This window comes from Somniosus microcephalus, chromosome 3 (assembly GCF_052327205.1).
Source record: "Somniosus microcephalus isolate GS21.2 chromosome 3, FLI_Smic_1.0, whole genome shotgun sequence".
NCBI classification, from domain to species: Eukaryota; Metazoa; Chordata; class Chondrichthyes; order Squaliformes; family Somniosidae; genus Somniosus; species Somniosus microcephalus.
Genome location: NC_140989.1, coordinates 59,672,087 through 59,698,544, shown reverse-complemented (window position 1 = coordinate 59,698,544; position 26,458 = coordinate 59,672,087). Strand labels below are relative to the sequence as shown.

Sequence of the window (26,458 nt, the reverse complement as noted above, 5' to 3'; positions counted from 1 at the left end):
CATAACTGCCATCCCTATTGCTACTGGGTGAAATTGCCTACTTCAGGGGGAATTATCAGCATTTCTGTGCTGCCAGTTTAGTACATCTCTTGGGAACTAGATTTAGACCGTCCAATTTTTTTTAAGTTTCACTTTGAACCCTAACACGCATTGGAGAAATGACCTACGACCCATTCACTTTGAACCCTAACACCCATTGGAGAAATGACCTACGACCCATTCACTTTGAACCCTAACACCCATTGGAGAAATGACCTATGACCCATTCACTTTGGATTTGAACCCAAGTGACAACATTGAAAGGATGGTGTCCGTATCCACTCGATCCCTGAGTAATAATTATATTCAGAATTAAATCTGGGGATTACTTTATTCTTCCTAGATAAGCGAATGCTTTTGTCGTTGACATCAGTCTTTTTCTCACGCGCCACATGGAATGCTAATGACATAGATTGTTAATAATGATTGAAGTTGTTTCTATTCATAAATAATCACCTATAGTGTAAAACCACAAGATACAGAAACTGCCAGAACACTCTTTAAATGGACACGTGTTCTTCGAGATGACTTAAACTACAAATAAGTCTGGAGTTCTGACTTGCAGCAAGTGCTATAACAATGCAGGCCTTAATGGGAAGCATTCTTTATTAACAGAATAATGTTAACAGAATAAAGTTTATCCTCTGCTAAAAATTAAAAAGTCAGATGTTAGCAATATAAAAGGAGAGGTAATTGGGCATTTTAAGTGCTGCAAGTTGTTTTCTGGTGGTTGGACACAAGCTGGTTTAGTTACGTGAGTTGAAAATAAAAAGGTCTTGGAGCTCTTAATGTACACTGAAGGAAATCATTTTGTTTGGCACATTCTCCACACATTCCAAAGCATTGGCAAACATAACCATACCGTCGCTCAGCTGCCACAGCATAGAGCCAGAGACGAAGCTCAGGAGTAGATCACTATTCAAAAGGGACTGTCAAATACTTTCTGTGTACCCTTAGACAACACCGTTTACAGTATCCTTTGTGATCCGCTCGTGGTGTTTTACATCTTTTAGCTTTTCTTTATAAAGCATCAGCAACATTTGCAAGCTGCCTCCCGTCCTCCCTGCTGTTCGAAGTTTAGTTTTCGCCGTGGATATTGACAGACTTTCCCTCAGGGTAGATTTTCTTTTTAAGCCCAAAGTAAGAAGGGTATTTCCAAGTTGACTTAGCATTCTAGTGGCGTGCTGCTTCAGGAGGTTATTCAAACTTTTAAGAAAGTTCAAGCTTTTTTGATTCGAATCAGAATGTTTAGAGCCAATTATTACCCCGCCCCCCCACCCCGCGTGCCAGGCGGGAACAGTGCAGGGAAGGGGGTTTAAGTCGCATCTGTGGCACTGTTCCTGCCCCCCACCAATTTTAACCGAGCTGCTTGTGGCTGCGTGTCAGGCGCCCGCCCCAGGCAAGCGGGGTCCTAATTAAAAGGTCAAAGTGCCGCTCTCAAGAGCAGCTGCAGCAGTCATTGTCAAACAAGGAAGAGCTGGGGGATGGAGAGGAAGCAGCAGAGAAAGGAGGGGGCACATCAGCGCTTTGCAGCAAGAGGTGTCAGGGATCAGCTCACAGCTCAGCGATTCTGCAGAGCTTCTCACACCCTGTCCTGAGAACTTACACAGGAGAAATATTTTTACTCAGCGAGTTGTGATCTGGAATGCACTACCTGAAAAGGTGGTGGAAGCAGGTTCAACGGTAACTTTCAAATGGGGAATTGGATATATACTTGAAAAGGAGACATTTGCATGGCTGTGGGGAAAGAGCAGGGAAGTGGGACTAATTGGATAGCTCTAACAAAGAGCTGGCACAGGCACGATGAGCTGAATGGCCTACACCTGTGTTGTATCATTCTATGATTCTATGACTCTAAGTCAGCTGGACCAGATTGCTCTGCCAGCAGCCAACTTGCAGGCACCATGCCGGGTATTGGTTGAGGGGGAGACCAATGTGCAGATGAGCTAACATCCTACGGATTGTTGGGTGTTTCTCCAAATGCAGACCTCTCTATCTCTCTATGTATCCCACGTGGACTGCCAATGTCTGAGCTGGTGCCTGAGAGGGGTGGAATGCCTGATGGTGCATCCTCAGAGTGATTGTCCTCTTCCAAGGTCTGTTCTTCTGCAGGAGCCTCTTGTTGTTGAGAAGGCCCTAGAAGAAAGAGAGAAGGGAGAAGGAGTTAGGACGCGAGTGAGAAGCTGTACACGATCAAGTAACAGGCTGGAGAATGCAGCTCGAAGTTTGCCGCATCTGTGTTGCGTTGAATGTTGGGATAAAGTAATATGCAGACACTCTGCTTGGGTATGCCACCAGCCTCTCCTGGCCCAATGCTCGTGACCCTGTCTGGGCCAGGGATCTCCAGTCCTTCCCGCTTCGCCTGTGTGAGGGCAATGTTGTTGGGGACTCCATGCAAAGTTTTGTTGTAACATCAATGTCTTGTTGTGCAGAAAGAGAGGGTGAGAGTTAGTGAGTGTGTGTTGAGAAGGAGATGTATGGGGCTTGTGCATATAGTGCATGGGCTGAGAGCTGGAAAAGAAGCAAGGTGAAATGGGGAGGTGATGAATGTAAACCTCTTGAAGTGATTGGATCTCACTTTGGTGCAAGATAGTGTATAATATAATAGGTTAACTGCTTGGCATAAGCAAAGAGCATCATGGGATGGTTAGCATAGAGGGCTACAGTGAAGGAGGAAGTTACTTTAGGGGTGAGAATTTGGACTTTATACATAAAAGAGAATAAGAACAAATAATTCATCAGCTGGACTACTGGTTCATAGTGACAGAATAAACCAAATTCCATTTTTAAATGCAGGATCCAGGATCGCATCTGTTTTTTCATGGAAAAATGAGAATCTTGTTCGTCAGTATGGTTTAACAATTATTGAATCATTAAGGTTGTATGGTTTGAGCAAGTATGGCTAAAAAAAAGGGCTGGCTCAGTGAATAAATGCACTATACTGTGTGATTCTGAGCCATACAAGGCCAAGAAAGTGCCAGGTTTCACCCCTGGTCTGTGCCCAGTTAGCCAGTCGCATGCCCGTTTATATTAAAGAGCTGCTTCTAGAAGTGGTTCTGGAATTTAGGTCATGGCTGCTGATTCTGTGCAATCACTCCCTTTATATTGCAGGATGGATTTCACAGAACTGAAGCAACAGCTTCCCCATACACAGTTATTTAGAAACTACATTTTCAGACTTTATTTTATGGTCACGTGGCCTGCCTCAAAAGCTGGAGAAGTCTGTATAGGCCAGCAACTTTAAAAATAAACATATAGCTGGCCGCAGATCACAAACAAAGTGCTGGGGAAAATATCAGGGACAATTCAAGGCTTGAAGAAGAGGAGATGGGGACATAGCTCATGCCAAAAAATATTAAAAGGGGTCCACATTCTCTCACCATTGCTTGCATGTATGATTGGTCTATAAAGGCAATCTGACCGCTCAGTCCATCCATGGGCCGAGAAAGATGGCAGTCGCTCCGACTGATGGCAATGTTTGTCCTTGCTACCACAGGGCTGCCTGTGCATGTGCCAGCAAAATGGCAGTCTCTTTTGGTGGCTCTTAGAGTTGCCTTGAACAGAGGCAATTCATTTAATATTTTAACAGACGCATCTGTTATTTTTTAAAAAAATGTTCCAATGCTAGAGAAATGCACTTGGCTGCTTTGAATGAGTTAGCAGATTTATGTTTTTCCATTTTTCTCTCTGTCCTGAACATAAAAACAGGAATAGGCCACCAATGCTTCTCAGTGACTGCTGCTGAAAAATATGTGCACTGATATGAGGAGAGCATCGAATTGGGCAGAGCTGTGATGCTTTCCACGGTTCACTAGCTTGCTGACACTCACTGTTCAGGCTCACGAAGACGTACAGTGGAGTTGCCAACACCTTTGAAACTGTACGCCAACACAAGTCCGCCCTTCAGCAGAGAAGAGTAAAAGTATATTAAAAAAATTAGTAAAAATATCCCCCAAAGATAAGACGACCATGGCAGTTTTCTTCAGAGGTTGTTGATAGCCTGAGCCAAACTGCACACAATTGGCCCTCTCCAGCAGGAAATATTAGTTTTGTCTGAAGTTTGATTGAAACCCAATGTTAAATGATGCTGCACAATGTTCTAGTGCAAGTAAATCAAAATCAGAATGTTATCCACTGGTGCAATGAGGAGACTCATAGAGAATGGTCCTAATCCCATTAACATGTATGAAATAAAGCTTAATTTCTCGTGGCTAATGTGTAACAAAATTAGGAGGAAGCAAAACTGAAAATGAAGCATTCCATGTTATTTGAGTTATTCAGTGGAACCACAGGGAACATCGGGAGAGAGTACATAAACAACTCGTTTGCTGTCTTGTATTACTTGAGGATATCTGAAAGAAATTAATACTCAACTTTTGTGGCCCTTCTCTATCTAAAATTATTCTATAGATTTCTGAAGATAAGGGGAAGGATTTGAAATACAGCAAATTAATTTCAGATTCCAATTTAAACTAAAGCCCGATTTGAATTTGTGGTGGGTATTGGGTGGGTGGGTGGGTGATGAGGGGAGTTGGAAACTCACCCGCTGCTTCAAAAAATTAGATCTGGGTTAATTTAACTCCCAAGCCTCATTTAAGTCCAGCCAGCTAATTTCCTGTCCATGGGTATAGTATATATAGGTAGAATGATGTACACTTTGCTGCTTAAGCTTATAAAGAACAAAGAAAAACTGCATTTATGTTATATTTATTATCAATGCAAAAGGCATTTATATGGCGCCTTTCACAACCTCAGAATGTCCCAAAGTGCTATACAGCCAATGAAATACTTTTATAGTGTAATCACTGTTGTAATGTATGAAATGCAGCAGCCAACTTGCGCACAGCAAGCTCCCACAAACAGCAATGATATAACTGACCAGATAATCTGTTTGAGATGCTGATTGGCGGATAAATATTGGCCAGAACAACCCCTCCCCGCCACCCCCGCTATTCTTTGAATAGCTCCATGGGATCTTATATGTCCACCTGAGAAGAAAGACTTGTTTTAAAAACGTTGCTTTAACGTCTCATCTTTAACGACACCTCCAACAGTGCACTGTTCTCTCAGTACTGGACAAACCTAGATTATGTGCACAGATCTCTGGAATGGGGCTTCAACCCACTAGCTTCTGACTCAGTAATGAAAGTCCTACCACTGAGCCAATACTGACACTTATAGCAAGTAGGGTATCCTTTGATGGGTCCTGATAGAATTTTTGGAAATTTGGTAAAACTTTGATTTCTATTATGAAGTTAAGAAACAGAACAGGAATGTGACTGTTATATTTTCCCAATGGTATAGATGACTATATTTACTTTACTCAGTTCCTATTAATATTAAAAAAGCTTCTTATGCTTGCTTGACAAAAACCTGTTGCAATGACACAATTTGCATGTGACCTCATCACAATGAAAATAATACATTTGGCTCTTCTCTACTCCCAGCCCCCCCACCCTGCCCCCCACCTTTCAGGTAACAAAAGCTTTAAATTACAACAATAACTCGCATTTATATAGTGCCTTTTGATGTAGTAAAACATCCCAAGGTGCATCACAGGAGCATTATAAAACAAAAATTTGACACCAAGCCCTATAAGGAGACATTAGGACAGGTGACCAAAAAACTTAGTCAAAGTGGTAATTTTTAAGGAATGTCTTAAAAGAGGAAAGAGAGGTAGAGAGTCAGAGAGGTTTAGGGCCCAGGCAGCTGAAGGCACGGCCACCAATAGTGGAGTGATTAAAATCGGGAATGCGCAAGAGGCCAGAATTGGAGGAGCACAGAGATCTCGGAGGGTATTAAATGGTTTCCCTATTTATCAAGATATTTAAATCTCCTCGGTTTATTTGTGCTGCACGTGAATTGCAGAATAGTTATCTTGGCACATCAGGATTCCTGGAAGGCAGTTTTAGCAAATGGAAGAAAAATAAAAACATCGTCAATCACCACAGGAGCAAACAGAGTATCTGGCCTGCGCTATTGGACACAAATGTCAATTTTTGTGGTTGCTGGCATCGTAAAATTGTATGATGGTGAAATACTTTCTAACATACTGAATGGTTTGAAAACTGGTGAACCACTTTAAAATATATATTGTGGCGGAGCCACCAGGGGACTCTGATCTATTGTACATAATTATCTTTAACAAATTATTAGCTACAGAATGAATCTGTATCTTTGTTCATATCATTGCATGTACATAGCGCGGTCCCTTTAAGAATGAGACCAAACGCGATGACGTCATCACGTTGATCACGTGATCCTCCAGCGGTGGGAAAACGTGATGACGTCATGACGTCAGGCTGGGGAGCCGCCCTAGCCAGTCCCCGTGAGCCAGCAAAGAGTACAGACCTGTAATGTAGTTCTCCTGTGTTTTCATTTTAAACTCTGTTGATTAGTATTAAACATCGTTTGTTTGATAGACTGACTCGACCTCAGTCCTTTAGTTAGGAATCTAGCCATTCCTACAATATTCTATTACTCCATTACTCATCATGTGATAACATATGCCTTCAAGGCTATTTTTTTTCACCTATGTTGTGTTGCCTCCATTTTGTCATCACCTTCAGCACTTACTTATCATAATAGCAAGAAAATAAAAATATACCATAGACAACATTATGTAAAATAACATTCCTGGGTATGAGATAAAGGCTACAAATCAGTTGTGGTGGATTTCGGGAGAGGTCTGATAACATCTGATATCCTTAGATCTCTTCAATTAAATCACAAGTTTTTAACTCACACCCATATCCTGAGTTCCTTAATGTAATTGCAGCTTTATAACTGATTTTACCAACTATTATTCTCAATTTCATAATTGCGCCTTACCACCCAACATTCCCTATTAAACTCGAGAACTAGGACCTGTTTTAGGCCCCCCTGGGAAATTGGCTAGAGATGAGAGGAACAGGAGCCGGACCCAGAGCTGGGTCTGCTTCCTTCAGGATTCTTCAGCAGCCGCTTTGGCCTAGGCAGCAGCTGTTGACAGAGAGCAGGTCTTTATTTTAAAACTTCAAAAATCATTCCTGTGGAGCCAGGAGGAACAGAAGTGCTCCCCCGACTACACAGTACTCCTGATTGGCCCTACCCAGGGCCACTGGCAGCGAGGGAAACGGCTGAATATTCATCTTCTTAAAAAAGGTACCCATGTAGGAGTCTACGTACGCCTAGCAAAAAATACTGAACTCGGAGAGGTTCAACAGAAAAGGTTTAATTGTTGAGGCTGCATGCTGAACACAAAATGGAGTCAGAGACTACATAAAGTACGACTGCCTTTCATCAGTGCACAGCTTCGACTGCTCCTCCCCCGCTCTGGGCTTAACTATGTTGCAAATCGAGTTTCTTAAAGGTGTGATCCTTCTTAAAGGCATGACGCCTGATTTATAGTCTACGGACCGGAAAGCGGATTGTGTCCTTTCTGTGATCGGTACGCCACACAGCTCCCCCCAGAATCCGCTAGTAGGGAGTGTACAAACCGGCATGGCGGCTTGATGGCACGGCCGGAACGGCTCTTGGCGGTTGGTGTCGGGAGCGGGGCGGTCGGATGCATCGGGCTCTTAGGCGGTCTGCCCCGCGGTGGGGGTTGGCCCACTTGAACGGGTTCGTCGGGCTCTAGGTGCGCCAGCTTGAGCCGGTCGACCGACACCTTGTCAGTTCTGCCGCCCACTTCGAGGAGGAAGAACTTGTTCCCCCTCTGGAGTACCTTGTAGGGTCCATCGTATGGGGGCCGTAGAGGTCCTCGGTGGGCGTCATGGTGCACGAAAACAAATTTGGCCATGTGCAGGCTAGGTGGTACACGGGTTGCTGCTTCACCGTGCCGGCCGGTGGGTACCGAAGCGAACTGTTGTGCTCGGTTGGCGAAAGCGCGGCGTTGCTGGTCAGCCGACCAGGGGGTCGTGGCGGTGGGCAGGAACTCTCCGGGTACGCGCAGCGGCTGGCCGTACACGAGTTCCGCCGCCGAAGCTTGCAGGTCTTCCTTGACCGCAGAGCGTAGGCCGAGTAGCACCCATGGGAGGTGGTCGATCCAAGTCTCGTCCTCGAGGCTGGCGTGGAGGGACGCCTTCATGGACCTGTGGAATCGCTCGCACAGTCCGTTGGCTTAGGGGTGGTAAGCCGTGGTGCGGTGAACAGCCACCCCGAGGTTTCGGGCGATGGCGGCCCACAGATCAGAGGTGAACTGCGGGCCTCTATCCGACGTCATGTCGGAGGGGACGCCGAACCGAGCGACCCAGGTACCGATGAACGCCCTCGCGATGTCGGCAGTGGTGGTGCACGTCAGTGGAATGTCCTTGGGCCAGCGGGTGGTACGGTCCACGATTGTCAGCAGGTGCGTGTGACCTTGTGATGGCGGCAGGGGGCCGACGAGGTCAATGTGGACGTGGTCGAACCTTCTTTCTGGCACGGTGAACTCCTCGAGTGGGGCTTTGACGTGCTGGTGGATTTTGGCACGCTGGCAAGCTATGCAGGATCTGGACCAGACGCGCACATCTTTGCGCAGGCCATGCCAGACAAATCGGTTGGCCACCAGTCTAACGGACGCGCGGGTGCTGGGGTGTGAGAGGCCGTGGACGATGTCGAACACCCGTTTTCGCCAGGACGCCGGGACTACGGGGTGGGGTGGCGCCAAGGAGGTGTCGCATTTGACTGTGACGGCGGACGGGCCACAGGCGACGTCGGTCAGTCGCAGCCCTGGGAGGGTTGTGGGCGCGGAGAGCAGATTGGGGTCGGTGCGTTGCTCCGCTGCCAGTTGAGTATAGTCCACTGCCAGGTGGGCGCCGTGGATGGCGGGGCGGGATAGGAAGTCGGCCATCACGTTGTGTCGGCGGTGATGCTGCGGAGTCGGAATTGCGATTCGGCTTGAAGGAACCAGGCCGTGGCCAGGTTCTCCCAGAACTCCGGCAGCTTCACAGAAACTGCGTTTGTGTCAGCCATGGTTACGCTTAGGAGTCGTCCTGAGCATCGGGGTCACCAATGTAGGAGTCTACGTACTCCTAGCAAAAAATACTGAACTCGGAGAGGTTCAACAGAAAAGGTTTAATTGTTGAGGCTGCATGCTGAACACAAAATTGAGTTAGAGACTACACAAAGTACGACTGCCTTTCATCAGTGCACAGCTTCGACTGCTCCTCCCCCGCTCTGGGCTTAACTATGTTGCAGATCAAGTTTCTTAAAGGTGTGATCCTTCTTAAAGGCATGACGCCTGATTTATAGTCTACGGACCGGAAAACGGATTGTGTCCTTTCTGTGATCGGTACGCCACACCCAAATAATATTACACGGCCTGAGGCCCACTTTCAGGGCAGCCTCGAGTCTCTTGGTTGGGGCGCGTGCTCTACCCGCATTGCCCATTTCAGGCTCAAAAACAGGCCTAAAGGGATTTCCACCCGCTTACATTTTCACCTTTCCTCTCCGGACATATGCAAAGGTATGGTTCCACAGGCATTAGCCACAGTGCACCTACTAGTTCCCTCGCTGGGATCAGTTATCTCAGCACAGGTTGGGGTCTAACCTGGGATCTTCTTGGTCTATGTGGCTGAGAACCACACTAGTACACTCGCCAATGGAACCCTAAGGGAAGTGAGTGTAACATTTGCATACTGAATTATCATTAGCACGCAGGCATCTGTAAGGAATACCTATTATATTCACATGTGATCACATGCTGAGTTGTCATTGGCCTGCAGGCATCTGTAAGGACTACTATTGTTTTGAAGACCCAGGCCAGGGGTCCTAACGCCATCTTGTCCCCACTGTGCTGTATGAGTAAGTTCACAGACCTATTGCTTAAATAAAGAGTTAAACTGCAATACTCCGTTGTCCTGCAATTTATTATTTTTGTACAAAGTGTGCAAAACAAGACACGGTGTCAGAACAGGGATTGAAAATGGACATCGTTGGAGCTCCCTTACCTCGAATGAATTGGGAATCTTTGAACTTAGTTGGGGAATGGTGCAAGTTCAAGCAACACGTGGAATTTATGTTCTCGGGTCCGTTGAAAAGCAAAGGGGAGGAAGAAAGATGCAGCTACCTACTCCTGTGGATCGGACAAAAAGGGAGAGACATTTTTAACACATGGTCTCTCACTGCGGATGAAGCAAAGGTACTGAAAAGTTATTTTGACAGTTTTGAATCATATGTGATGCCCAAGACAAATACGATATTCGCTAGGTACAAGTTTCAGGAGAAAGTACAAGGAGCTAGTGAGTCGTTTGAACAGTTCGTGACTGAGTTAAAACTGCTGGTAAAAGACTGCGAATATGCAGATAAAGATGAGATGGTCAGAGACCGCATCGTGTTTGGAATACATTCAGCTAAAGTGAGAGAGAAACTTTTGAATGTTGGGTCCGGGCTAAAGCTGGACAAATCTATGGACATAGCTAGATCGCACGAGATAGCCCAAGCACAGTTGAAAACCATAACCGGCGCCACGAGCAGCTCGTGTGAACAGACAGTGCATGCAGTTAATAGACACACACCAAAGAACACTGCCCAGAGAGCGTGTTTCAGAACAGAAAGAACAGAGAGAGTTCTAAAAATGAGTGACACAGACATAAAACGCTTCAAAAACTGTGGGTATTGTGGAAACAAGATGCATGGGGAAAAGGAGTACTGCCCTGCCAAAGGAAGACAATGTGCTAAATGTGGTAAAGGGAACCACTTTGCTAAACTTTGCAGGACTGTTTTTGGATTAACGGTACACACAGTGAGTGACAGCCAAATGCCAGATAGAGAGCCAAATGCAGAGGAACTGTTTATTGATTCTGTGTCACAGACAAAACAGATTTCAGAGACTGAGCAAGCCTTTGCCGATATTGAGATTGAGATAGGAAAACAGGGCAAAGAGCTTAAGTTTAAACTAGACACTGGAGCTCAGGTTAATGTAATTCCTCTGAGTGAGTATCACAGCTTGAAGGATGAGTGTGAGCTACAGCCCACCTCACGCAGACTGACCGGCTATGGGGGTGAGCAGCTCGTTGTAAAAGGTACATGCATGATGAAATGCAAGTACAAAGAAAGCGACATGATGTTGGACTTTTACATTGTTGACACTCGAGCACCTCCAGTGCTAGATCTAAAGGCATGTTTAGACATGGACCTCGTCAAGCTAGTGCTATCATTGACAGCACCAGTTGAGAAGCAGACAGTCATGGAGGAGTTTGCTGACATTTTCAAAGGAATCGGACTATTCCCAGGTGAATGCACTATTCACCTTGACCCAGCAGCAACCCCTGTGGTTTGCCCACCGAGAAGGATACCCTTGCTCTACATAGTCACTTGAAGGAGGAGCTTCAGAGCATGGAGAATACAGAAATCATCGTCCGGGAAACAGAACCGACAGAGTGGGTCAACGCATTAGTAGTGGTTGAGAAACCACGTACAGGCAAGCTCAGAGTCTGTCTCGACCCCAGAGATTTGAACAAGGCTATCAAACGCCCTCACTACCCTCTACCAACGCTAGATGACATCACACCCAAGCTAATGGGAGCACGTTACTTCAGCGTAATGGACGCACGATCAGGATACTGAACTATCAAGCTCACGGAAGAGTCATCTAAGCTAACAACGTTCAACACGCCATTTGGACGCTACCGATTTCTGCGTTTACCATTTGGTCTTATCTCAGCTCAGGATGAATTCCAGCGGAAGATTGACGAAACCTATGAAGGCCTCGATGGAGTAGTCGCAATCGTAGATGACATCCTCATCTATGGCAGGAATAGAGAGGAACATGACAGGAACCTCCGTGCGATGCTACAATGATCACGGGAGAAAGGTATCCGGCTCAACCCCGAGAAAAGCATAATCGGATCCACCGAGATCAGTTATTTCAGGCATCGCCTCTCAACTGCTGGCATTAAGCCGGATCCAGAGAAAATCTCCACCATCAAGAAGATGGAGCCGCCGAAGAATCGCGCAGAGCTAGAGACAGTACTAGGCATGGTTAACTACTTAGCCAAGTTTGCCCCGAGCCTTTCCGAAATCAACGCACCCATGCGTCAGTTGCTCAAACAATCCAATGAGTTCCTGTGGGACAAACATGACACAGCATTTCTGAAAATGAAAGACCTAATCACCAGAGAACCAGGACCAGTTCTTGCCTACTTTGACCCCAACAAAGAGCTCAGACTACAAGTGGACGTGTCAAAGTACGGACTAGGTGCAGTATTACTGCAAGAAGGAAAGTCCATCGTCTACGCTTCCAGATCTCTCACAGACAGTGAAATCAACTATGCTCAAATCGAGAAAGAGCTATATGCAATTCTGTTTGGATGTAAGCGTTTCCACCAGTATGTCTATGGCCGACAAGTCATTGTGGAATCCGATCACAAGCCCCTCGAGTCAATCATGAGGAAACCACTAGCCACAGCCCCACCAAGGCTACAGAGAATGATCCTTCAGCTACAGAAGCACAACTTCACAATCATTCACCGTCCAGGCAAAAATATTCCTGTCGCAGACACGCTCTCCAGAAAGTCTCTTAGCTACCAGGACAGCAGCCTCAGTGAAGGCATGGATGTGCAGGTGCACGTGGTGTACAACAGCTTACCTGTGAGTGACTCAAAACTGAAGGAGATCCGAGCAGAAAGAGAGAAAGATGCCCAACTCACACTGCTGAGCAAAGTCATACATGAAGGATGGCGTGAGGAAAGGAGGAAATGCCCTCAGAGCATATCTGAATTCTGGAACCACAAAGACGAACTGTCACAAATCAACAGAATCGTCTTCAGAGGGGAGAAAATCATCATTCCTACCAGCCTCAGAGAAGAAATGTTGAAAAAATTCATGCTGGACATATGGGCATGGAAAAATGCAAACAAAGAGCACATGACATTATGTTTTGGCCCGGAATGTGCAAACACATTGAGGACATTGTCGGAAAATGTTCCATTTGTCTAGAACGCCGCCCATCAAATGTCAAAGAGCCCATGATACCTCACCGTATCCCAGACAGACCCTGGCAGGTCGCGGCAACGGATCTGTTCACATGGAACAACGAGGACTACATAGTGACTGTTGATTACTACAGCAGATTTTTTGAACTGGACAAGCTTCACAGCACCACATCTGCAGCTGCGATCCACAAGCTAAAGGCAGCCTTTGCCAGGCATGGCATGGTAGAGACTTTAGTCTCAGACAATGGCCCCCAATACAAATCAAAAGAGTTCGAGTCGTTTGCCAAGGCATGGGATTTCACACATGTCACATCAAGCCCAGATTACCCTCAAAGTAATGGCCTTGCTGAAAAAACTGTCCAGTTTGCAAAAATACTCATGGACAAAGCCAAAGCGGACAAAAGAGACCCTTACATCAGTCTCCTTGAGTACCGCAACACTCCGGTTGACAACTTCAAGTCACCAGCACAGCTGTTGATGAGCCGCAGACTTCGCTCAATCCTTCCAAGCACCAACCAGCAGCTGCAGCCAGAGGTCGTCAGCTGCAAGCAAGTGCATGCAAAACGTGTACAGAGACAGCAACACCAAAAGACATACTATGACAGGTCAGCTAGACTACTGCCGCCGCTGCACAATGGAGAATCCGTCAGAATCCAGGAGCATGACTACTGGAAACCAGCAGTCGTCATCCAGCCAGCTGACACTGAGCGATCGTATCACGTCCGCACCCCAGAAGGACAGGTGTACCGTCACAATCGCAGGCACCTCCTGAACACCAAGGAACAACACCGTCATTCCGACGAGAGGATCAGTTCAACAGAGTGTGATGAACAGAGCAATACACAAAACACATCATACTTACCTGAACCTAAACCTGAACCTGATTTGTTGACCGATTCAGGAGCATGCTTAGTTCCATACCACACAAGGTCGGGACGAGAGGTCAAGCCTAGAGTTATCCTTGACTTGTGAACTGTCAAAGGGTGTAGGCGGATCGCTGCCCTTAAAAAAAAAACTGTACATCGTTATTGAAATGTTGAGATGTTTTCAGTGATAGTTAAATGCTGAGTTTACTTATATGTTTATGCTACCGAGAACATTATGTAGAAGAAAGGTTTAAAAGTAATGCATAACATTTTTCTTTTAAAAGGGGATGTAACATTTGCATATTGAATTATCATTGGCACGCAGGCATCTGTAAGGAATACCTATTATATTCACATGTGATCACATGCTGAGTTGTCATTGGCCTGCAGGCATCTGTAAGGACTACTATTGTTTTGAAGACCCAGGCTAGGGGTCCTAATGCCATCTTGTCCCCACTGTGCTGTATGAGTAAGTTCACAGACCTATTGCTTAAATAAAGAGTTAAACTGTAATACTCCGTTGTCCTGCAATTTATTATTTTTGTACAAAGTGTGCAAAACAAGACAGTGAGGCATTTCTTTCCTTTTACTTGTGAGGGTACATCATGCTGAGGGATGAACTATACTGGGGAATGGGAAATTGGTAGCAATGTTCCCAATGAAAGGGGGTAACATACTGGATTTACTACATTTTAATTGTTGGAGTAACATACTGGAGGGACAGCATTTTACCACACTACTCTTTCCCCCGCCCCCTGCCGCCGCACCACCTCCACCACTCTGCCCCCCTCCCCAATCCCGCAATTCCCAAATCCCAATGTAAATACTATATTTAATTGTTCTTACTGGTATTTTCTGAATAAACAAAAAAGTTGTAGAATTGGTACATCTTTCGATTTGCCACAGAAATGCTGTTGCAGCCCTCACAAGAGTAAACCATTTTGGAATGTGTTAGTACAGTAGATTCCTATTTAGTGAATAATTTGCTCACCGCAAGACATTGTTCAGCAATATTTGTTTCACAGCGACTATTCATCCATACTTACTAGACCAGCTGTTTTAACATGATTATAATGTGGGTTGTTCTGGTAGAAATAGAAAAATACGCAATACAAAACGAGGCAAGAAATTATGCAATCTGGGCACAAATGGACACTTTATAATTCCTTAGAGGACATTTTCCATTGACCAGAACAAAAACAGTTGGGGAATAGATAGAAAAAATGTCTGTGGGTTTTCTGTCACTTTACAGTGGTGTGATGTATTTCAATACAACCCGAGTTTTATGTAGCTACTTAATGAGTACAATACAACGGTCTTAACGGAAACACCATCGCCACCCCCATCCCCACAGAGAACAAAACAATGCCTTTGTCCAATTGTTCACCTCAGGCAAACATATTACTTTGTATAGGGATTAGTGCAGCCCTATGGTGTGGTACATTAGTTCCTTGTCAAGGAGCAGTAGGGCACAGGTACTTTCCTGCAGCTCCCCACCCAGTCAATTCCTGATAGCAGCTGAGCCACCTGATAGCCCCTTCATATTATAAAATGGCTGGTGCTGTTGAATCCTTCGCCATTTACATTACACTGGCAGCAACAGACAAACAATTGCACATATGTGATACATCGAAAGTCATGAATCTAGACCAGTGCCTCCGACTTTTACTATTGAGCTGGGGAATGTCTGTACAGGTCAGAAAAAGCAAAAAGCATTGATACAAGGGTACAGAAAACTCTAAAAAATACCATTATTATATATTTTCTGTCACCAGTTCTCCCCTCTTCTGTTGAACCTGTTGATTCCTTTCTACCGCCCCATCTCCAACCTCCCTTTCCTCTCCAAAATCCTTGAATGTGTTGTCGCCTCCAAAATCCGTGCCCATCTTTCCCGCAACTCCATGTTTGAATCCCTCCAATCAGGTTTCCGCCCTTGCCACAGTACCAAAACGGCTCTCATCGAAGTCACAAATGACATCCTTTGTGACTCTGACAAAGGTAAGCTATCCCTCCTCGTCCTTCTCGACCTGTCTGCAGCCTTTGACACGGTTGACCACTCCAACCTCCTCCAACGCCCCTCCACCATCATCCAGCTGGGTGGGACTGCACTCGCCGGTTCCATTCTTATCTATCTAATTGTAGTCAGGGAATCACCTGCAACGGCTTCTCTTCCCGCTCCCGCATCGTTACCTCTGGTGTCCCTCAAGGATCTATCCTTGGCCCCCTCCCATTTCTCATCTACATGTTGCCCCTTGGTGACATCATCAGAAAATGCAGCATCAGTTTCCACATGTACGCTGATGATACCCAGCTCTACCTCACTACTTCTTCTCTCAACCCCTCCACGGTCTCTAAATTCTCAGACTGCTTGTCCGACATCCAGTTCTGGATGAGGAGAAATTTTCTCCAATTAAATATTGGGAAGACCGAAGCCATTGTTTTTGGTCCCCGCCACAAACTCCGTTCCCTAGCCACTGACTCCATCTCTCTCCCTAACATCTGTTTGAGGATGAATCGCACTGTTCGTAACCTTGGTGTCATATTTGACCTTGAAATGAGCTCCGATCACATATCTGCGGTATAACAAAGACCGCCTATTTCCACCTCTGTAACATAACTCGTCTCTCCTCTTGCCTCAGCTCATCCGCTGCTGTATCCTCATCCATGCCTTTGTTACCTCTAGACTTGACTATTCCAACGCACTCCTGGCTGGCCTCCCACATTCTACCCTACGTAAACTTAATGTCGTCCAAAACTCGGCTGCCCGTGTCCTATCTCACAAAGTCCCATTCATCCATCACCCCTGTGCTCACTGACCTACATTGTCTCCTGGTTAAGCAATGCCTCGATTTCAAAATTCTCATCCTTGATTTCAAATCCCTCCCTGGCCTTGCCCCTCCATATCTCTGTAATCTCCTCCAGCCCTACAAGCTCCCGAGATATCTGCGCTCCTCTAATCCTGCCCTCTTGAGCATCCCTGATTATAATCGCTCAACTATTGGTGGCCGTGCCTTCTGTTGCCTAGGCCCTAAGCTCTGGAATTCCCTGCCTAAATCTCTCCGACTTCTCTATCTCTCTTTCCTCCTTTAAGACGCTCCTTAAAACTTACTTCTTTGACCAAGCTTTTGGATACCTGCCCTAACTTCTCCTTATGTGGCTCAGTGTCAAATCTTTGGTTTTATAATACTCCTGTGAAGCGCCTTGGGATGTTTTACTATGTTAAAGGCGCAATATAATACAAGTTGTTGTTGTTTCCGCTCTTTAATTCAGAGATTCTGCAGCAACCTGGAGTGCCCCTATCACCACCCTGGTTGAGTTAAGCTGATGCTGCAGATAAGAAAACCATCTCTTGAGTTTCCTGCTTCATTTAAATTACAGCCAGAAAAATAAGAAGGGGAGTGGGGGGCTGCCATTAGCAACAATATTGTAATGTAATGGGTCACTGAATCTGCATCAGGTAAAGATAAGGGATGAAAGCACAGACCAGAACCTGAATCACGTATATACACCTCCAAGGGGCTCCATTGGCAGTGGTTGAAGAGCAAATCACCCGCCTGCTTTGCCGGTCAGGAAATGGTGTTTGATGAAGAAACTACCTGTGGAAATTGGAGAAATGCCCTGCAAAATAAAGGAAGAGGGAGATGCCATTGCCCCGAGGAGTACTACAGCCTGCTGCCGTTGGCAGAGTGTAAACACATTCTCAATGAAAAATCACCTTCACGGGCCGCACGAGCAGTTGATGATGGAAGTGTCACGCTGCTCAGTGGAGTTTATTTCACTTGCTGTGTTGTGGTAGTTTAGAGGAAGCTTCACTCTGTTCCAAAGTACAAGTGTTAAAAATTAACGTATTGCCCTCGATCAATATTAAAAAAGGAAACATTTTATGATAAACAAATTATTTTCTTAAGAGTGACCTACCATACTTCTACACACGAAATGCTTTCCCCGTTTATGAACAATAAGAGGTTTTGATGACAGTGCCCTTTAACTGATACGCACTATATTCACATGAGGGGAAAACCCTGTACCTGAAACAAAAACTATGGTGATAAAACACGGGTTTCGCCTTTATCAACAATCAAGGCAACCAACAATGCTGTAAATTACTAGAATCGGGTCTGTAGGTAACACGAGTCGAATTCTACAGCTGTCAAAGTCCCACATCGGCATAATTGCTTGCATCACTTGCGATGAGCCTCAGTTGCACTTGCAGCCACAGGGAAACATTACTCACATTTCCTCCATCCAGCACATTCAGCCATGTGTTACAGCACCATCATAGTCTGCATCTTCGATGCAACAACTCTGCTAATTGGGCAACCAAAAAAATCCCACATTTTCACTCTTTTCAATATCACTTATCTCGATGAGGGGAAGTTCAACTAGACTCTGCACCTTCTTTGCACAAATACCACATTCAAAATAAATGTTAATTAGGTAGTGTTGCACACATTTGCACTACAAGTGCTGCCAGTTCCAGTTTAATGGTGAGTCTCGGTTTCTTTTGGTTCAAATGTTTATCCCCACTTCAGAACTGAGGTTTAAACCGAAGTTTCCATATACAAACAACAGCCACGTTGAAGAGTCTCAAAGATGGCAGTTCAAATAGGAGCCAGAATGTTTTACAATAAATGCTTCTGGATCATTTCTCTGCTTGACAGAGAAGAACTTGGAAGCAATACAGGAACATGTTATCTTCCAGTTTCCAGTTCAGACGAAGGGCAGGATTTTCAGTGTGCCGCGAAGTCGGGATTTGAGGCGGGGGGTGGTTAAAATCCTGAAATCAGGGGTCCCGACCCCATCCCGCACCCAAACCCACCTCCATGCCAGTTTCAAAGGAGGCGGGTACCCGCCCCGCACTGGGACCCGCCTACCCGAGGCGGGAAGGGATTAGTGCCAACAGGTAGTTAACAGGCAGTTTTTAGCCTAATCCCTATTTTAGAGCTTGAAGTGTGGGATTCCCGACGGTTCCAAACCACGCCAAGTTAGAGGAGGCGGGCCGTCGGGTTGAAGGACTTGGCGGGGTCGAGATGTCAGAGTTCAGGTGAGTGATGTGTGCATGAGTGCAAAAGTAAGTGTGTTTGGTGTGTCTAAAGTGATTAAAGAAGTGTAAATTACCTTTTCTTACCTTTTCAGCCTTGCTTCCTTTAGGTCCCGGGAGTCCCTCATCTCACCGGCACAGAAAGCAGAATGGCTGCGAACTGTCAAAAGTAACAGCCTGCAGTTTTCTGTGCAGGAGAGATTTCTAACTGAGTCTGTGGAGAAGGACTCAGGTTAGAAGTAAGACTGTCAGTGTTTGACAGCTTCAAACAGCTGTGAAACGCTGATATTTCATGTCAAAACCTCTTGACAGATGAAATTTCAGTCTGTGACGTCACCTGTTGCCAGGTGGCCCTTAATTGGCCTGCTGAGCCCGCTGGGTGGGCTCAACAAGGTCAATCAAGTTAAAATCGCGTGGATTGGCCGCATCTCGATGGAGGCGGGACTACAACCCCGAAAGTTGTAGTCCCGCCTCCAACCCGACTCCTGAGTTAAATTCCTGCCCAAAGCCTGTCCTTTCTCTTTACAGATGCCGATAGACATTTTCTGTTTTTATTGGTCCTATTTAATCACTTGACTCTTTATGCTCTCCCAGTCTGACTCAGATTTTTAGAATACACTGTAGACCAGTTCCTGTAACTGCATTGTACAATTACATTTGTCTCCCTCCCCACCAGGTGATCTGGGCTATTGACTTTTCAAAGCTCCCTCTTTCAACACAGTTGTACAGTTGGACACCGCATGGAGTGGCGTAATGAGTTGATCAAGTAAATGACATCCATTTTGTTTTCTCTCAGAATATCTTATTTCCTCATAACTCCATCCAACAATCTAAGTGAGACCTGACTGAAGCTCATCTAGTTGGCTCGAGCAAGTTGTGACAGACAACCCTTGGACTGAAAACTTGGCAGTGGCCTAAAAACAAATCACCCAACCTGCTTGGTCTGTCAGGAGAAGGTGTTTGATGGAGAGACTGTCGTGGCAATGGAATAAATTCCCGTCCAATGGAGGGAGAGGGATATGGCATTGGTCCTGGAAACACTGCTCAATTAGTTGTAAATCAAATGCTTAACGCCGTTAAGCTACTTTTACACTGATGCTTGTTTTGGTCAGATTCAGGAGATTGGCATCTCCCGGTATTTACACTACATAATCTGGCTCCTTTTTATCTCAGCGGCAGAATCAGAGACTCCGTTTTTCATGGATCTACAATCGTGTCGCAGGGGTATAGAAGTTCTTTGTGAGATACAAACCCAACCGTGCAAAATCAAGAGTATTCGACGCTGCTGCTCATTGACTCGACAATACTTATAAAAAATGTGATACCTGTATGAATTAACTTATGTAAGTAGAGTTTCTCCTGGCTTTCTGACTTGCCCATCCTAATCACGTTAGAAGTTCTCGATCAGACTTTGGATGGGTGTCCTTGCTGCCTGCTCAGTTGAGCAGCTGAACATCATGGGAGGTCGCCTCCCAGTGTTTCCAGGACGGGTACGTGACCTGGGTGAATTTAACTGCCAATCTGCCTGAAGTCCGTCGACTGGTAGGGTTAAAATCACCCTCAAAAATTCCATGGAACCAAAGCAGTAGAAATCATACCGCTGCTCACACACTGAAAACCGGCCAGCCTTTATCTTGTCCCTTTAACCTCTTCACTGTTATAACTTGTGCTGCTTAGTATAAATGATACAATTTCAGCCGGGAATAGAATATTTTTTCATTTGTAGTTAAAGAGTGCAGAAGCATCATAATTGTGGAACTCATTACCACCACATTGCATGCACAGTGAAGCAATAATATTTTGCGGTCAGCGGCGAAGTGACGGCGCTCGCTGCCCACAAAGATCTCTGTGGCGTCGATTTCATCTCCCCAACGTTAATTTGATTCTGGCGCCAAAGTTAGGGGATCTCCAGCATCCAGCAACAGTGATGTCACCAAGCAGGCTAAGCAGCCAATCACATTGAAGAATTTATCCACACACACGCACGCACTGGTTATATTCTAGTGATTATATAGTGGGTTCAGGCTACAGGTAGATATTCCAAAAAAAAATTGATTATAGTACAGCCAGGAGTGAGAGGGTTTCAGACAAGTGGTAGGCAGGTATCTTGCAGAATGCATGTTGTCCGGTTGTCGCAGTCAGTTCTTTCTCATTGCGAATGGTGGTGCTAGGAAAGCAAAATTGGCCTCACTCTGTCCAGCTGTCCAATGAAGTAATTGATCAGTGTATCATGTGAATTAATACTAAGGCATACAGATCAGGTTTTATCATTGTGCTGAGTTCAGTGATCTGACAGGGCATCTACAATTGGTCTCAGCATCCCTGGGTTACAAGGTTAAAAGCAAGCCAAAGATGCTATCCAGCGACTTGACGGAAAGTGCTTATTTGTAGCCAACAGGTGAGGGTGGGATTGGGTTCTGCTGTCATACCTTCCACAAGGCCGCTGAGACTCACACATGAAGAACGGCCACTTTGCTGAGTTATTGAAGGGCTGCCAGACCTGTGGAGCTTTACCCCACGAGTCACCACCTTCAGAAGAGTAGGGAGAATGATGTGAGAAAAATATTTTTTCTTCTTTGACTGCAGACTTTCGGAAACTCACCAATAAAGTGAGTTTCACTAAAGCCAATGTTTGAAATCACGTAATTTACATTGAATCAGAAATGAATCATGGATTGATTTGTCTGCCATTTACTGTTATAAGTAAGGTGTAAGAGAACTAGACATTTTTGGTTTCACTACTAGGCCCTGGTGTTCAAGTTTAATTAGATTATTTGCATTTAATTCTGGGCAGTAAGGCACCAAAAAAAATCAGTTTTATTTGGCAGCAAATAATGCTGATGACTCACACAATTTAGTAGTATTGCAACATTAATAAACTGTAACCTCTGTATCAGCTGGCACTGAATAAAAAGTTTACTAGCTCAGCATATACCAATGTATCATTTTATCCTGGCCTACCCAAACCACAGAGGCTGTGTGGAATTTATCTCCATGTACCGTGAATAGTAAGGGGGCAAGTTCAGCTGCACGCTATAACCACTTTTACAATGGGTTAAAGGCTGTACTGGTGCTGTCGACATGTGGGACTCATGCAGCCGACTATAACCCCAAAGAAATCTTGTTGAATTTGCCGTGAAGACCCAGTTAAAAAAAACAATGGGGCCTAAATTCATTAGCGCCCAAATCCAGGTGAGATCGTGTGGCGGGTGGCCAAAGTGTGCCAGAATGGAGAGGCCAAGTACCATGCTAATTTGATCCTTGGGCCACATCATCACAATTGGGTGCCCCAATGAAGCGCTACTTTTCCCCAATTTCGGGAATGGGCCCGGAATTGGGCACAGGAGGCTTACCACAATATCGGAAATTAGGCCTGCGCTCACTTCAGGGGGGCCTCCATGGCCGCCTAAAAAAAAAAGGCCCAGCCGAATTTAGCAATGACCCGGGCGCATGTGCAAATTGGCCGCAGGCCTTCCCACTACTAAATTTGTCATCGGCCGCAGCTATGTTGAACTTCGATCCCCCAATGAATCTTCCTGGCTGCCAGCTTTTGCAATTCCAACAAGTTTGCTTCAGGGGGTGACACTGGCTTAGGGTCGCCAGCCTTCCAGGATTGGCCTGGAGTCTCCAGGAATTGAAGATTAATCTCCAGGGCAGTGCTGCAAGCAATCCAGAAATTTTTTTTATAAAAGAAGTGTGTGTTTTATTCATTTTCTTTCAACACTTTCATTTATTAGTTATAAAAAATATTGGAGATGGGGAAAAAAGGTTGTTTGACTGGGCAAGGCAGTTGGAAGCGGAAGGTCATGTGAGGAACCCTCCAGGAATACGTCCAATCAGAGTTGGCAACCCTACACTGGCCATGCAAGACCCACGCACCAGGAGCCGGCAGCATTAGCACTGGTCATGCACAATATAAAAGCAGCTTACACCACAGGCTTCCTATGGATTTGAAACAAATTCATCTGCAGGTGAAGAAATATTTAAATGCCTCAAGGTCTGAAGTGGCTCAGTGCTTAAGGCCAATGTGCTTAATGGCACTGTGCAACGCTGACAGTTATTAGTGTAGTGTGGATAAAAATAGGTAGCTTAGACCGATAGCGACAAATCAATGATAATGCATTACGCATTTCACAGAAGTGTATGGTGCGTATCCCTTTTCCTGTATGGTTATCACTCTATCACTCCCATGTCTGGTCATAAACAGGATGTAGGGCTGCAATCATTTGCCCCCTGCTGAAATGCAGTTCTGCACCTCTGTCTTTATTTCAACTCGCAATGTGCTTCCTCTTCTGAACAGCTGCTTCACATAAATGTTACATTACCTCAGCCAGAGGCCTAGGCTTTGGAGCCAAAAGCAGAAGGCCCTTAAAGGAACTGAAAGAGAGAAAAGAAAATGTTGGCACATTCAAACTCCAAACATAGCAAGATTGCTTCATTTTGTGCTTTATCTTGCATGTTATTTTATATTTAACATTTGTTTCCAATGCTTGTGTTGAGCATGGCTATGGTGTACTTGAAATATTCTTTTGGTGAAGTAGTGAACTTAACTGCTGTCGTGTATGGTATGCTGTTACTGCCAGAACACCACACTGAGTAAAGTGATGATAGATATACACTGGAAGTCTGCTTGCTGTTTATTTCAATTCAGTAAAGGAATGTTTTATTTGGTCTGAAAGGTGTTGTTGGAAGTTTAGATGGTGTGAATTCTTTGTCGGTTTGGCATAAGTAAGGTTTACTTAAATTTGGTCAATGTGCGCAGCTGGAATCCATAACCAGCGTCAGAAATAGTTGCATAATGTGTTTACAGATACTGGGGGAAAGGTTAGAAATGTTACATTTGCATTTTAATCCACATTTAAAGTAAGGCGAACTATACTGGGGGAAAGGTTAGAAATGCTACATTTGTATTTTAATCTACATTTAAAGTAAGTTAAACTATCAGCCATGATATAACAGGGAAAGTGTGACCTTGAATGTTTTTTATACTTACTGTCTACTCTGTGACAAGCAATACAAACTATCAAAAAGCACAAGAGCAGATTTTCTGGCTGGCGGGATCAGACCCATAAGCTGGAACGTGGGTGCAAGGGTCACGAAATTGGGTGAGCATCGATGCACGGTATTTTTCGAATGGTGTTTTGGTTAAAGATCTAACGTGTTCTAGTACAGAACTTAGCATAATCAATGCTATGGAAGTTGTACTTAAATCAGTCTTTGCACGATTTCCAGGATTGTGCTGCGCATTCAGCCCACACACAGGATTTAACAGGAAGTTCCATGTGCAAAAGACCAGAAGCTGTTTGAGATTTTGTTTATTTTAAAAGCATTTTTTGTGCTTTTTTTCTCCTCTGTTGCATTTTGGGTCTTGTTCTATTTTTTGGCATCAAACGATGTAGGGAAATGTTTATGTTCAAACAAAAGCAGCCAAATAATCACCAGAATACTGACTGTACGTAAACTATTTGCAAGAGTTCACCAGAATAGAAAGATCATTAGAGAAGAAGGGATATGAAAAGGGGCTCTGCCAATGCAAATTTTCACCAAAGCTTAGGGCCTACAAGGCATCTGACTGAGTCTTGTGGCAGTGAACAACAATTTAATAATAGGGAGGGGTATTACTTTAAATCATGGGTTGAAGTGGTACAAGATGAATGAAGAGATGCCAAGGAGATCTGCTGGAACCAGAGACAGAAGCCCCGATTTTAACTCAGGGTGGGAATTTGGCAGGGCAAGCGTCAAACCCCCGTGATGTCACCGGCATGAGTCTCAGGTGATTATATTTCCCACAACCCATTGTAATATGATTGATGAGGTGTTCACCCGATTGTGTCGGGAAATGGGTAGTTCGCCCATTTTCTCTGCGCGATTTCTAGCAGGCCTATTTAAGGCAGGAGTGCGCCTCTGAAATCAAGGTTGCATTTCCTGCTTTCCTGCTATGTTGGGACAACGTGAAAGAAAGAAAAGAAAGACTTGCATTTACATAGCTCCTTTCACGACCACCGGACGTCTCAAAGCATTTTACGGCCAATGAAGTACTTTTTGATGTGTAGTCACTGTTGTAATGTAGGAAACGCAGCAGCCAATTTGCACACAGCAAGCTCCCACAAACAGCAATGTGAAAATGACCAGATAATCTATTTTTGTTCTGTTGGTTGAGGGTTGAAATATTGGCCATGACACCGGGGATAACTCCCCTGCTCTTCTTTGAAATAGTGCCATAGGATCTTTTACATCCACACGAGAGGGCAGATGGGGCCTCAGTTTAACGTCGCATCTGAAAGACAAAAACATGGACAGAATTCTCATCATGGTGATGAGCCGCAGGTCTGCCGCCCCCTTCCCCACCACCCCCCAGGTTTCCAGACGCTTCCCAGAAGGTCCTGGTGGAGGAGGTTAAGGCAAAGAAGGAGGCACTGTTCCCCAGTACCCGCACGAGCATCCCCAGTAAGCCTGGACAGAGGTGGCTGACAGGGTCAGTGCCACTGACATCACATCCAGAACCTGGGTTTAATGTAGGCAAAGGTGCAATGACCTCACAAGAGCAACAAGTGTGAGTACAGCTCTTTATCTCTCCATGTCTCTCAACAACACCTGAAAACAATCCTTTCACCCCCTCTCCCACTGCTCGCAACAACTCCCTCCCCACATGACGTTGGGACATTTTTCTGTTAAGCGTGCTATATAAATGCAAGTTGTTGATGATATTATTGTGAGGGCTGAGGGAAGAAGATAATCTTAAGTCATTAGGTTTCACAATCGTGTGAGACAGGCTGGATGTACCAAAAGGTCTTTTCCTGTCTGTCATTGTCCGTATGTTATTGCACCAAAGAAAAACAGGTAAAAAAGTTGGGTTTTTTTTAGCAAGTGCTTTGTGGCACCTCTTCCAATGACAATCAACCCTTCTGGGATCAATTGCTGATTAGCTTCTGTACTGTAGGTTTCAATGTAGGTCCACAATGGAAGGAATCGCTGGACAGAACAGTGGTGTGCTGGGTGGAATTACCAGGGTAGCCCAGGAATGTGCCCTAAAAAGTTACCGGGATGTATGGGGATGGGCAAATTCGTCATTTCCCTGGTCCAACTTTTCAATTTAAACAAAATGGGGTGGGAATCCATCATATCCAGGTTCTGTCCCAAAATTCTAACCACCCCTGCCCCCCCACGCCACCACAACTCCACCTGAATTCCGCTCCCAGCCCACGGGCTGAACTAAAGTCTTAAAGGCTAAAGACTTTTACCAGTAACTGAAACTCATCTCTTCAAGAAGCCTACTTGGTTCATACACCCATTTTACATGGGTGAGATGTACACTGTGGGTAGACTATCACCCGAAGTAGATAGCAGGAAAGTCCAGATCCAATCCCAGTCTGTGGTGAATCAGCTAATCTCAGCTAGGGCACCAGTTTGGGGTGCTACAACTGGTCGCACTGCCCCTGAGGTAGTGAAGGAAAATGAGCCAGGAATCCTTTTTGGAGAGTGTGCATGTGCGAACATCAGGTATGGACTTATTTACAATCATCTATCATGACCCCATAGTTGAAAAGCCTGTCAACATTCTCTGTCAGGTTTCGCATATGAAAGACTGCCACTTTGGAACAATGATACCATTTTTT

The 26,458-nt window shown here is 45.2% G+C and overlaps 1 long non-coding RNA gene across 1 annotated transcript in view; it reads right to left on the bottom strand.

Annotated features, from left to right (window-relative positions):
• Nucleotides 1–608: 608 nt before the first annotated feature.
• LOC147121089 (uncharacterized) overlaps nucleotides 609–26,458 on the bottom strand; it is a 60,089-nt gene continuing 34,239 nt past the window's right edge. Inside the window, exons 2-3 of the long non-coding RNA XR_015076443.1 lie at nucleotides 17,517–17,615; nucleotides 609–2,175 (exon numbers count right to left, since the gene is read on the bottom strand). This is a non-coding gene — a long non-coding RNA (uncharacterized LOC147121089). The remainder of the gene's footprint in view (nucleotides 2,176–17,516; nucleotides 17,616–26,458) is intronic.